The sequence below is a fragment of the Pseudochaenichthys georgianus genome, chromosome 20 (assembly GCF_902827115.2).
Source record: "Pseudochaenichthys georgianus chromosome 20, fPseGeo1.2, whole genome shotgun sequence".
NCBI lineage: Eukaryota > Metazoa > Chordata > Actinopteri > Perciformes > Channichthyidae > Pseudochaenichthys > Pseudochaenichthys georgianus.
The window spans coordinates 8222143-8234062 of record NC_047522.1 but is presented as its reverse complement, the minus strand read 5'-3'; the positions used below and the strand labels follow the sequence as shown (position 1 = coordinate 8234062).

Sequence of the window (11920 nt, the reverse complement as noted above, 5' to 3'; positions counted from 1 at the left end):
TCCTAAACATATGCACATACCCTGGGGCATTAAACACTGGTGAGAGTATTGCAGAGGGAAAATATGCAAATATTATAAAAACATGTGTCATAAAATATATAAATCATTCAAAAGTATTACAAATAAGTATGTTGGAAAGCAAAGTCTATAATTAGGCCGATGAAATGAAGCATTGTGTGCATGCTGAGTAGTCTCTTCACATTTTTTTGGCCAGGTTGAATTGATGTTTCAGAGTGAGAAGCCTATCTGTCAGAAGAGGGCTGCTGGGCTCCATTGTTCCCAGACAATATACCCACATCATATCCCAGGCTGAGGACAAAAGAAGCTGTGGCTCAGCATTTTGGCACACAACACACTTTAATGTTGGGACAAGGGGGGCACAAAAGAGTGCACTGCTATTGTTTGCCCATTTCTGGAACTTGTTCACACACAGGCAGATGGAAACACACGCACCCTTTTATATGAATTCATGTGTTTGATGCAAATTCGTTTGATATTCTTAATTCATCAGGTGTCCACTAATTTGTTTGCTGAATTTGAAAAAATCGTATTTGTAAGGATTTGCTCCAAGTTTTTATTTATCACATATTGCTGTGAAATGCTCGGTTCCTCATTCATTACTTGACAAATACAGAGTACACCTAAGAAGATCAATATTAGCCTATCAGATACATTTTAAAAACGAATCAAGATAATGTGTTACTTTAAATATGAAATATGAATATAAAAACGTGTTTTGCTGATATTAAATGTGATGCTCATCATTATGGTTATGTTGAATTGAGCAGTGAAGGAGGGGAATGTTGGAGGTCAATCTACAGCAGTGTCCTTGTTCAGTGGTCAGTAGGGTCACACACACACACACACACACACACACACACACACACACACACACACACACACACACCACACACACACACCACACACACACAACACACACACACACACACACACACACACACACACACACACACACACACACACACACACCACACACTAAAGTGACTGAAGATACACTTGTCTAACTCAGCTTTTTGAAGGACACATTTGATTTTATTTTTCAATTCTTTTTTTGTAAAATAATCGACTGGACATTCTTTACATGTGCCCTTTCTGTTGATTGACTGACTACTTGTTGCAATTGCAGTGTATCTAAGATGGCCAGTAGGGGGAGCTATCAAACAGGTTTAAACAAACTCCCCCATGTGATGCTTACCACTGCTAAATAAGATATCATTTATCAAAACAGTGTTTTGTCGAGTTTAAGTTAATTTAATTGTAAATCTAACTAGACTATGTCTAACTAGACATGGCAGCATCAAAACCCCAATGCAAAACATTGATTACATTATTTGTAGATGTTAGTGATTTTATGCAGATATTAAGAAGGCTAAGCTTAATAGATCCTCCAACATATGTGCAATGCTAATATTGATAGAAAATAAAGAATTCAACCCAGTTTAAATTGATGATGTAAATGAATTGCCTATATGTATTGATTTTAATATTTAAGGAAAGTTACATATATTATCAGTTCAAAATCGTAACTTATTTTATTTTCTAAAATGGAGCTTCTTAATAATATTGATATATGTCTATACATTGATAAGAAACATTTCACTTATGCTGTACAAGACAGTGCGATTGTTCACTGTAATCCTGTCGGTGTTTAAGCACATTTACAACGGAGGCGTTAGCTGATGATTGACAATACAACGAGCCAATGAAATACAGAAGTGGATCCTCTACCACGCCTTAATAGAAAACTCACCAATGACCGAACAGATTGGGTGGACTCTCTGGTAAAAGCCCTGTACGGCTCAGATCCCAGAACAGTTTTGTGTTTTCACATCCAACCGTTAACGTAATTTCTATATCAACAAACCGTTTCCAAGTCAGCGCCTTAACAGAACACTTTATCTGTCTCGGAGAGTGGCACGGCTGAGGCGTAACATTTTTGAAAGGTTGTCTTCAGCACATAGTAAGCGGGGATGAGTTAAGTAGGTTTAAAGCAACAACGCGGTTTCCAAAGTGGAGAATAACAGAACAGATAAGTTTTGTTTCGAAGGAACCATTGGAGTACATTGTGACCGGCGGCAAATAACCATTCAACTCTGACCTCCAATGCAAAGTGAGTAACCAACACATTTTATCCAGCTAAAAACTTGTTATGCGGATGAAAACAAAAATACAGTGGTGATGTTATTGGCATGATACATTGAGAAATATCTTTATGGCTCATGGGGAAGGCATAACGTAAGCCCTAATACAAGCACTCGCCTAATCACAGAGCACTTGTGTGTGGTACTTGTGGCTAATAAAGCAGCGAACTTGTGTTATAGCTAAGCTAGGTGCATGATATTAAAGTATCACTGCAGCCTACCCATTGGCATACATGCTAAAACAGCTTTTTACTTAACAGAAAACCTAACCCCAATAGTGCACGTCCAAATGTGCCACTCTTCACTGATAGGACTTTTTATACTATGAATTTTTCAATGGAATTTCACCTGGCTTTGGGAATGTTTCCGAGGGAAAGTGAATGTAGCTTTAATATAGGGCTATCGCATGTTACGTAGTTTACAGAAGCTATTTTTACCGCGCGATTTAGCCGAGAAAACAAGAGGAAATGCTAGTCTGCGTGTGGTAGTGGTAACAGATACTCAAACCATTATGACCACATTTCCTCGTGTCAGAACTCTCAACTTCCACAAAACCCACACACACCCACGCCCTAAACGCACGGAGTACTCCTCCAGGAAGTAGTGTGTCGTGTATCATGGCCAGAGGGAATACAGAGCCCTTGTGCTCCTGCGAATTCAAGTGTGTTGACACGGAGCTTGTCACTGGCTGACAGCGCCGAGCCCCTGTGCTGGCAGCCCACCGAGAGACTCAGCACTTGGCCAGCTTCCATCATATCCAGCCATTAGTTTATTTAAATGTGTATTGTAATGATAGGGGAGACCATGTGTTTTGGTCTGACACCATTCTCTCATAACCATAATTGCTTGAGGGTACGCTATGATATGAATGAGCTCTTGTCAAATTTTGTAAGTCACTAGTGTATCTTTAATTTAACATAAACATGTCTAATTAAACTAGCAATATATAATAATAATAATACATTTTATTTCGAGGCGCCTTTCAGGACACCCAAGGTCGCCTTACAGTGCATTTAAAAGTTATAATTATATCAATATTATATCCATAACACATTAGATTGTGGATGTGGTAATATCTTAATTGTAGTTTATTCCTGGTTTTGCATCTAAATACATCTGCATTACAAATGATTACTTACAAAAAATCTTATTGTGTAAATATTTGGTAAAAGCCTCAATGGTCAACAAAAAATGTTTGTTTGCACACTGATATTAATGCCACAAATACTGTGATACTTGAATTTCTTCATATTGGCCAGGCCTCTCTTGAAAATAGTAATGCCATTTTTTGTGCATTGAGTCATTTGTTTTTTCGCCAGAGTTTGCAAAAATTGCCATACTTGGTTATGTAGGCGCTGGGAAATATGTTTTGTATCTACGATGAGAAAAGCATTTTTACAGCTTGAATGAATAAACCAAAAACTGCAGAGTTGCATCCATTGTAACTTGGCATATTGCTTCCAAAACATTCCATTTAAACCTTGTCTAATAGTGTGTGTACCTCACTGCTTGCCAGATATAATCTATGCCTCATGTCCCATTCTTTCTAACCAGTCACTTGTTGTCTTTCCTCCACTGTCATGGTGCTCTGGCTGCGAGAAAAAGAGGAGGACATGGACAACGGCCTTCCTTGGCTTGTATTTGAATGCCCCTGAGGGTACTCTCTGGAGAGCTCTATGTAAGCTCCGAAGCCTCAATGGCTTGTCTGCAGTTTTGGCAAGCTTCTCTGCTCTCACTGGGAGTAGCCTAGTTCTTCTTTTAAATCGTGTCTAGAAAAAAAATTGGGGGGCCTTTAGTCTGTATTCCAGCTGTGCAGGGGGACTCTCCCTGGAGACTTTGTATATTAGCATTTCAGTCCAGTTCATCGCTTTTAATGTTAGTAAGGTCAACAGTTAAGCATCATGACAGGTGTGTTATGGCTTACTTTTGCCCTTTTCTACACAGCAAATACACAAACACAGAAGTGATATATATAACTGTCAACTTTCACCACCTTGAGAATGTCTTGGCAGGCCTGTGTGAGGGCATGTGACATGAAAATAGATGCATGTTTGTCCATTTTTGTGCTCACAATGCTGGAGTGTGTATGTGGAGCATAGTTAGCCGAGGTCAGGGTGGGGTCGGATGCAGCGGCTCAGACGAAAAGCAAGAGTACGTGGCTTCGCTCTGTGTTGGTTGTCTGAACAGGTGTCTCCAAGCTGCAGTTCTGCATAGCTCACATTCCCAGGGTTTTGTTCCTGGCGTGGAGGGTCACCGAGTAGGGGGAGGGAGGTCTGGGAACTGAGAATGCTAGTGCGCAACACTAAGAATTCATCCGCGCAACCTGCTGATTGAGACAAACGCTTCCTGTCATTACAACAGCGCAGCTTGTGTTGATGAGAAACCTGTCAGCAGCCCATTGCGCTGTTGGAGAGGCATAAAGCCCAAAGTTGGCTTCCATAACTGCTTGTCAGTAGCAAGGCTATATTTTCTTGGGGCTTAAGGGTGGATAGGATATAGTGGTTTAAAACCCTTAATCCGAGCATTAGTTTAGATCACTATCAGCTCACTCAGGACAGAACATTGCCTTTGTCTGATAGAAATGTTGTCTTTTCCAACTTCAATGTACATTACATTTCACACATGCAGGGGCTAAATACATCTTTATTTTAAGCAATGGCTCTTGCCTGAAATATAGCATTTTCAAGTTTATTTTTCTGTATGAAAGTAGTCATTCGGGTACCCTGATAAAGCAAGTGTAGAAGAGCCAGAACATTTCAAATATAGGTTGTGAGTTAGTTTTGGCCTCCCTTAAAGGCCCTGACACACCAACCCGATTTTGGGAGTCAGAGGCCGTCAGAGGCTGTCGGGCATTCGCGGCGCCGTAGTCAGGTTGGTGTGTCCCGCACCGTCGACCATGACACGCCTTATTTGGACTGCCAGACCCGATGCATGGCCGATTCAACATGTTGAATCGGCCATGCATCGGGTCTGGCAGTCGGACCAAATAATCACTCTGATTGGCTGTTCAGCTAGCAAATCAGTGCATGAGAAGCGAAGCGGAAGTGAGGGACGTAAACAAACGATGTAAGAAGGCACACACAGACTGCTATTCATTTTCATCTTATCATGGCGATCTGGAATGATGCAAACGAAGACCTGCTCATCACCTTGATCCAGGAGAGGCCAGCTCTGTATGATATTACTGAGAAAAGATACTCTTCTTCTTCTCTGTCTTTCGGTTGTTGCCTCTTTGAATGACGAATACACACTACCGCCGCCTGCTGGTAAGGAGAGTTATTGCCACTCATGCACTGAAGTCGATGCGGTGTGTTCCCGTGCGACACATGGCCAAAACGCAGGAGAACACGGCCAGGCAACAGCCGTCTTCAGCGTCGGCTAGTCCTCTGGTGACTGCTTGGTGTGTCAGGGCCTTAACAGTGCCTCTGCTTGAGTGGTTTGTCAGTTCAAAGATCTCTGAACACTGCTTCCCGACACAATGAACCTACTTTACCACAGCCATTGCTAAACTTAGCATCATATGAAAATGTATACAAGTTGTATGTTGTTGTAGTAGCTTTATCCAGTTCTAAAGTCTGGAACCACTCTGGTCAAAACACCTGGGGCTGTGTTTCTGTTGATCCCAGCACAGCAGCACCACTTGAAAGAAACAGAGGAACCTCTGCTCCTAAAGGCACAGTTGCGCTATCTTGATGAAGTCAAATAAATAAGTAAATGTTTTTCGATTAAAAACGGTTGTTTGCATCCTAAAATTGATGGGTTTGTGAAGGATTTCCTGCTACGGGCTAGCGAAGATTTTCCCCTGATCAAGCTGTTTTTAACGCCACCATTTGGAATTGCCTTGGTACTTAAAAGTACTAAGCACTTTCCTTAATGGAAAACCAAAAAGAGCAAGTGGAGTAGAGCCCTACCATGCATGGAAATGCCCCATTTCTGGTTTGGTTTGTGGCATTATTGCAACTCATCATTATGGTTATGTTGAATTGAGCAGTGAAGGACATCTAACCATCCCCACTGACACTTCAGGGCGTCAGATCTGTCTTCTATCCATTTGCATGTTTCATTTTTTTATTCTTTATTCATCTATCCTCTTAATGCACACTCACAGACATCCTTCTCGAAGGTATCACTAATCTCAGTTGCGAGTCCGCTGTGGACTTGTGAGCTTCCTGCTGCTCTGCTGATCCCAGGCCGAGATTAAAGCGATGTACTTGGCAGGGTCTGTGGCAGGGTCACAGATGATGAGCATCACCAGTAGTGCTGCTGTGTTGTTTTGCCCCTGCTCGCCCTACAGAGGTGTAGGGTTTCTCACCCCCTAAGCTTCTGCTGTGCTGCCCTGGAATGCAGCCCACCCAGCAAATGGCAGCCATCAGACACCTGCGTCGTATTCCAGCTCCAAAGCTGTGCTCTCGCCATGCATTAATAAAAGTAATGTGTGTGGGAAAGCAAGTAAGGCTGTGAACCCTCAGGGAGAAGGTTAAAGCCGTAATGTGTTACTGTATATATACGTCTAGACCTGAGTGGTAGGAAAGTGCAGTTTGTTGTTACGAGACACTGTTTCATTCCTGTTTTAAAGCATGTACTATTAGGAAATGTAAAGCTCCAGTTACAAAGTATAATGCTCCTTTTATTCAGCTACATCTTGAGCCTAATAATGTGGTTAGCATTTGAAGCCTCGGGCTAACAGGAACTTGTTTTTACCAGTTATTGCTGTGGGAATTTTAAACACAAAACGCCTTGATCATAGACTTGCACAATTGAAGTTTTGTAAATCCATAGTTAAAAAAGAAATAGTTTTAAAGGGAATGTTTGCACAATCTTGTAAAGACATACCATAAGTCTGTTTCAGCTTGTACCCAATTTGTCAGTAGTCGGAAAAGGCTATAGTCTTACATAGCGAGGCAATGGGTTCACTTCAACGATGTCAAGCTTATTTGTCAAATGCTGCTTTATTTATGAGGGGTTTCCATGTATGGCCCCTGCCTCACATTACTACGCCTATCTCTCTTAGCAGCCCTGTGAATAATTAAACATACTTGGAGAGAACACAACCAAAATAGGACAAAAAGTGTACTTATACTCGTGGTAGAGTAAATCACAGCTTCCACAAGGGATCTGTGCAGTTCTAGGTATATAAATGTATACTCATGCTGATGGAAATGTATGTGGATTAATGTTAAGGATTCAAACAGGTGCAATAAGTTGGTAAGATAAGACAAGGTATTACTTACAATTTTTTGTGCTTGATCACACTGCTACAAGTGGGATTGGACCTATGTCACCTGTCAGGGATGGGTATCCGGTGCTGTATTAATGGAACATGATGTTGCAATATTCATGTAGCTTGTGTTGATATTTAGAGGGGTAAGGGAGCTTGGTTACCTTTGACTGATGTTTTCCTTCCTGCCCTGATCACTTCAGATGACAGTGACAGTAACTTGACCATGCTATAAAACACTGTAATCCTGTAAGGGGTAATTAGAACGCAGTAGTTTTGTAACACATCAATGTCACCACTGTTTCTGTTTGCCGGTTGTTGTGATAGACCTTTGCTTATATCAAATAACAGATGGGAACACACGTTTTTCTCTCACACATGTTGAGAGAACCATTTTAGGAATCCAATGGTCAAAGTTTTGAGAGGGTAAAGTCACCGGAAAAATAACCAGAAGAATATTCTAAGCCAAATGTTGAATGTTCCTTTTAGATTATTTGAACCATACACACTCATTTCATCTGCTACCTTGCACTTAGGGAACCATTCTTGTAAAGTATTCTAATATCTCATGACTCCTCTTGTCTTTCTAGCTGCAGTAGTAATGGACTTCAAACGCGATAAGATAAAAAGCACAGATGGTCCAGCGTGGCTTACATCTCAGATTGTAGTTTCCTTGTCAATCTAATGCCATTTACCCACATTCACTCAATGGATGGCTACATTCAATTAAACCATGTTTCTTTTCCTGGTGCCACTCAAGATATCTACTCCTTCCTTGACCTTGCTACAGTATAAGCATTTATTTGAGGAGGTTTGAGTTTTTTTTTTTTGTGACGCTGGGGTGCGGTCTTTCAGAGGTCTTCAAAAAAAGTGCTAATTATTCAAAGTGGGTTCTTTTTCTCTCAGTTTGTGGAGTAAACCCCTTCCTTTGTGTGTGGGCCATCTCGAGTAGTGTCAGCTGTAGCTGTGTACACTTGTTGCTGTGTCTCCTGCCACCTCCTTGCAGCTACAGGCCCCCCGAGGCTACATTTGGATTTGCCTGTTAACAATCTCTGCCCGCCTTAATTGGCTCTCGACTCTACAACATGTAAATGTTTGATTGGCGAGAGGAGGTCTGTGTGCATGTGCGTGTGAATGCATGCTTTTGTCGCTGGACTTGAAAGTGTGTATGCATGTTTTTGTGTGTATGTTTCGGACAGGCTTTCATTCTTCCTTAGTCCACTTGGCCCACTCTCGGTCTATTCCCTTGATGCTCATTCAGTGCAATTACAGCAATTGGACTGTGAATAGCCCTTCACAACAGCCTATTAGAACCATTAACTATGCAATCTTCACTCTTTGATGGCAAGGCCCACGTGATTCAAACTACTCAATCCAGATGATGGCAGACATGGGGATTGTTAACCATTTAAACAAATGGGACTCTTCACTCTGTGCCCAGTTTAATTTGTTTAACATCTTCCCCTATACCCACCAACAGAGCGGCCTAGTATCTTATTCATTCAATGTTAACTTTGGGCATGTAAGTTAAACATTAAAAGGGACTGTGTAATCAAAGTTTAGTCATATGTGATGGACAGCATGAGGGTAATCATTTCTGAAATTGTGACGGAGAGAGTTTAACACGCAGTTTAAGATGACACAAGCAGATGGACTGATCCCATTCAATAGTGCACAATAACACATCATCCATTGCATTTAGGAAAACACGTGTTTACAAACACAGAAAACAATCAGCAATCAGTTTTGCGATACTGTCAAGTTTGGCCACACAAGTTAAATGTCCAAGAGCTGCCTATGGCTGGCTGAATGGAGTGGCTGCGATAATTTGTGTGATAACGTTGTGACCGATGTTTTTTGGGCATTTGCCCCTTATTTAGAAGCATGCTCACATTTTAACAGCTGTCATCCTCCTTTGCTGCTAATCATATGGCACACTCAAATCAAAGGACAGTCTTCTCGGCTAACTTATCCCTTAGTGCACCACTAATTGCTGAGTAACCTTATGGAAATGTTTTTAAGCTGTGGTAAAATTAAAGTGTGATATTTATACTTTGCTTTGGATTGTCAAGCCTTGATAACAGAGTGTTTATGGTGTTCACACAGCAGTGTTTATAGGAGTAGTTGCTTTTAATGATGGCGACTGCATCGTCATGCAGCTTGTCGAGTGAGGTCAGATTTTGAATAGAGTTTGTATAAATGGCCTCCGCAGGGTGGTGGAGTTGGGTTTTGCTTGGTAGGTTCACCGGGTCATAGAGTTTGTTTATGGTTCATAGTACAATATATCACAGGAATGTAGTTTGCATGGTTTGTCATGTTATTGGATTACTCAACACTTACTTAAGATGTGGCGCAATAGCTTCTTTTCATTTCTGAGGATCTAGTCCAATTGAGCCATGATTTGTAACAATAGAACATAAATGTTTGAAGTCATACGCCATTGATATTTTATAAAATAGTGAGATTACGTTTAACAGCCATTACTATAAAGGTAATTCAAGTGCAGTTGTTTAAGAAGAGACTTCCAAGGAGTTTTTTGGTGAGTTTTTCATCTACATGTATTCTTATCCAAAGAACACCACCAAAAAAACGAGTGTATGATTTCAGAAAGTTCTCCTACCTTACACTTTTGTAAAAAACAAAGATGCCTTTCTGAAAGGGTCTTATGTGAAATGTGTACAAGCAGTGGTCGAAAGCATCTAAATACATTTAATCAAATCAAATACTAGGTACTTTGTAATTTTCTTTCTTTGCAATTTTATACTTCTACTCCACCCAAGGAAAATATTGTTCTTTTTACTTCAATCATTTTATTTATTACGGCTTTAGTTGCTTTATAGATAAAGATTTTTACACACCAAAGTCATGAAGGTCATGTTTTTTTTATATACAACATTGTAAGTACCTAAAACAATGAGTGGGTTGACAGAAAATTAATTGAACCAGATCGAGACAAAGCCGCTCTTTCTTTGTCCGTTTCGAAGTCGTCCTTCAGTGGCTGGACGCTAATGTGACTGACCATCAGCAGCTTCTGTCCTGGTCAAGGAAAGACAGATACAAGGGGAAAAGACTGGGAGAGATTGCAAAGGAGGGGTGGGGTGGTGGGGGGTGGCATGAAGGGTGATGACTGGACTATTTGGCATTTGGTGAATAGAGGCGTATTGTGTGCCAGTGGGCCACAGTGGGACAGGCGGCTTACAGGATGGAACTGGTGTTAAAGATCCAACAGAGTGTGTTCTTGTTGATCTTTTGATACATTGTAATCCTGATTCATTTTGGGCTATAGATTTACTATTAATGGGATATTAGGCTCCATGTTGACACTGCTATTACAAACTATGAGCTGTTGGTTGAATGGGAGACTACCGAGGAAAATGTTGGTCTCATGAAATGTCATCATTATTCTGTGACACAGGGTCATGCTGTGAGCTGGTTTTATTTAGCAACACTATTCACAATGGCTCAGTAATTGTTACAGATTCAAGGACAGGATTCTTCTGAAAGAAAACCCGTACCTAGCGATGCTGTCTTCCAGTCATGCATTCTTGACTCATCACTAGTGCTGCGTACCGGTACGCCGAACCGGTTACTGGACTTGTAAAAAGTTTTGGTTAAAACCGGAACGTCGGGAACCGGTACTTGGACTCGCAAAAAAAACTAGCACTTACGTATATTCTCCTTTTTTGTTCTAAACCATCTAAAACCTTCCATAGATCGAGAAATTTGCGCTGAGAAAAAACGAAAAACATCGTGTCGGCTTCTGATATGGCGGCCATTACTGAACTCACGAAGTCTCGCAAAATATCGCAACTGCTCGCGAGATCTGTGTGACGTCAAGGGAAGCTAGCGATGTGATTGGCGTAGACATAGTGGACAGCGTGGGCTGCTGGTCACCATATTGGATATCTGGTAGTGTAGCGAACTCCTTTGTTTGGTCTACGGCAGGGGTGCCCAACCTTTTTTGAACCGAGAGCTACTTTTAAAGTTGCCAGTCTGCCGAGATCTACCAGTCCAAATAGAGAGGCGTAGCCATTACTGACAGCCTACTACCAGGTAAATACACACTTCTACTTGTATAAAACTGACCCTTTGTATGATTAATACTTCATAAAATACTGCAGATCCTTTATCTTACCTCTTTCTAATCTACACACATACAAGTATTTAACTGAAGTTACGCAACAGTGTTGTTGATACAGAGTTGGAGTTTATTCACACATCACATACTACAGTGGGTAATGTTTTCAAGAAAACATTGAACAGTGCTGCCACATATGACACAGGAAAAAAGAAAAGACTCTGACCCCTTTCTTTGCCATTATATCAAAATAGTGTTGCTACAAAAGTATACATTAGGCTTACTAATAAGACAACTCAGATCTGAAGCTACTCAGGAATCTGCTGCAACAGTGCAATAAAAGAGACACAATTAATAGAATCAAACCCTTTTTTTGTTGCATTTTAGTAGATTATAAAAGAAATGCCTTTTTAAATAGGATGCAAGCAACACTAGTTTCTTAACCTGAATTGATAATAGACT

The 11920-nt window shown here is 40.8% G+C and overlaps 1 protein-coding gene across 2 annotated transcripts in view; it reads left to right on the top strand.

Moving 5' to 3' along the window:
• The first annotated feature begins 1916 nt into the window (after positions 1-1916).
• mpp7a (MAGUK p55 scaffold protein 7a) overlaps positions 1917-11920 on the top strand; it is a 157274-nt gene continuing 147270 nt past the window's right edge. The window contains exon 1 of one of the 2 annotated variants that reach the window (XM_034108920.2): positions 1917-2131. The gene's annotated coding sequence lies outside the window, so the exon portion shown is untranslated. The remainder of the gene's footprint in view (positions 2132-11920) is intronic. The other variant, XM_034108921.2, reaches the window with a different exon arrangement.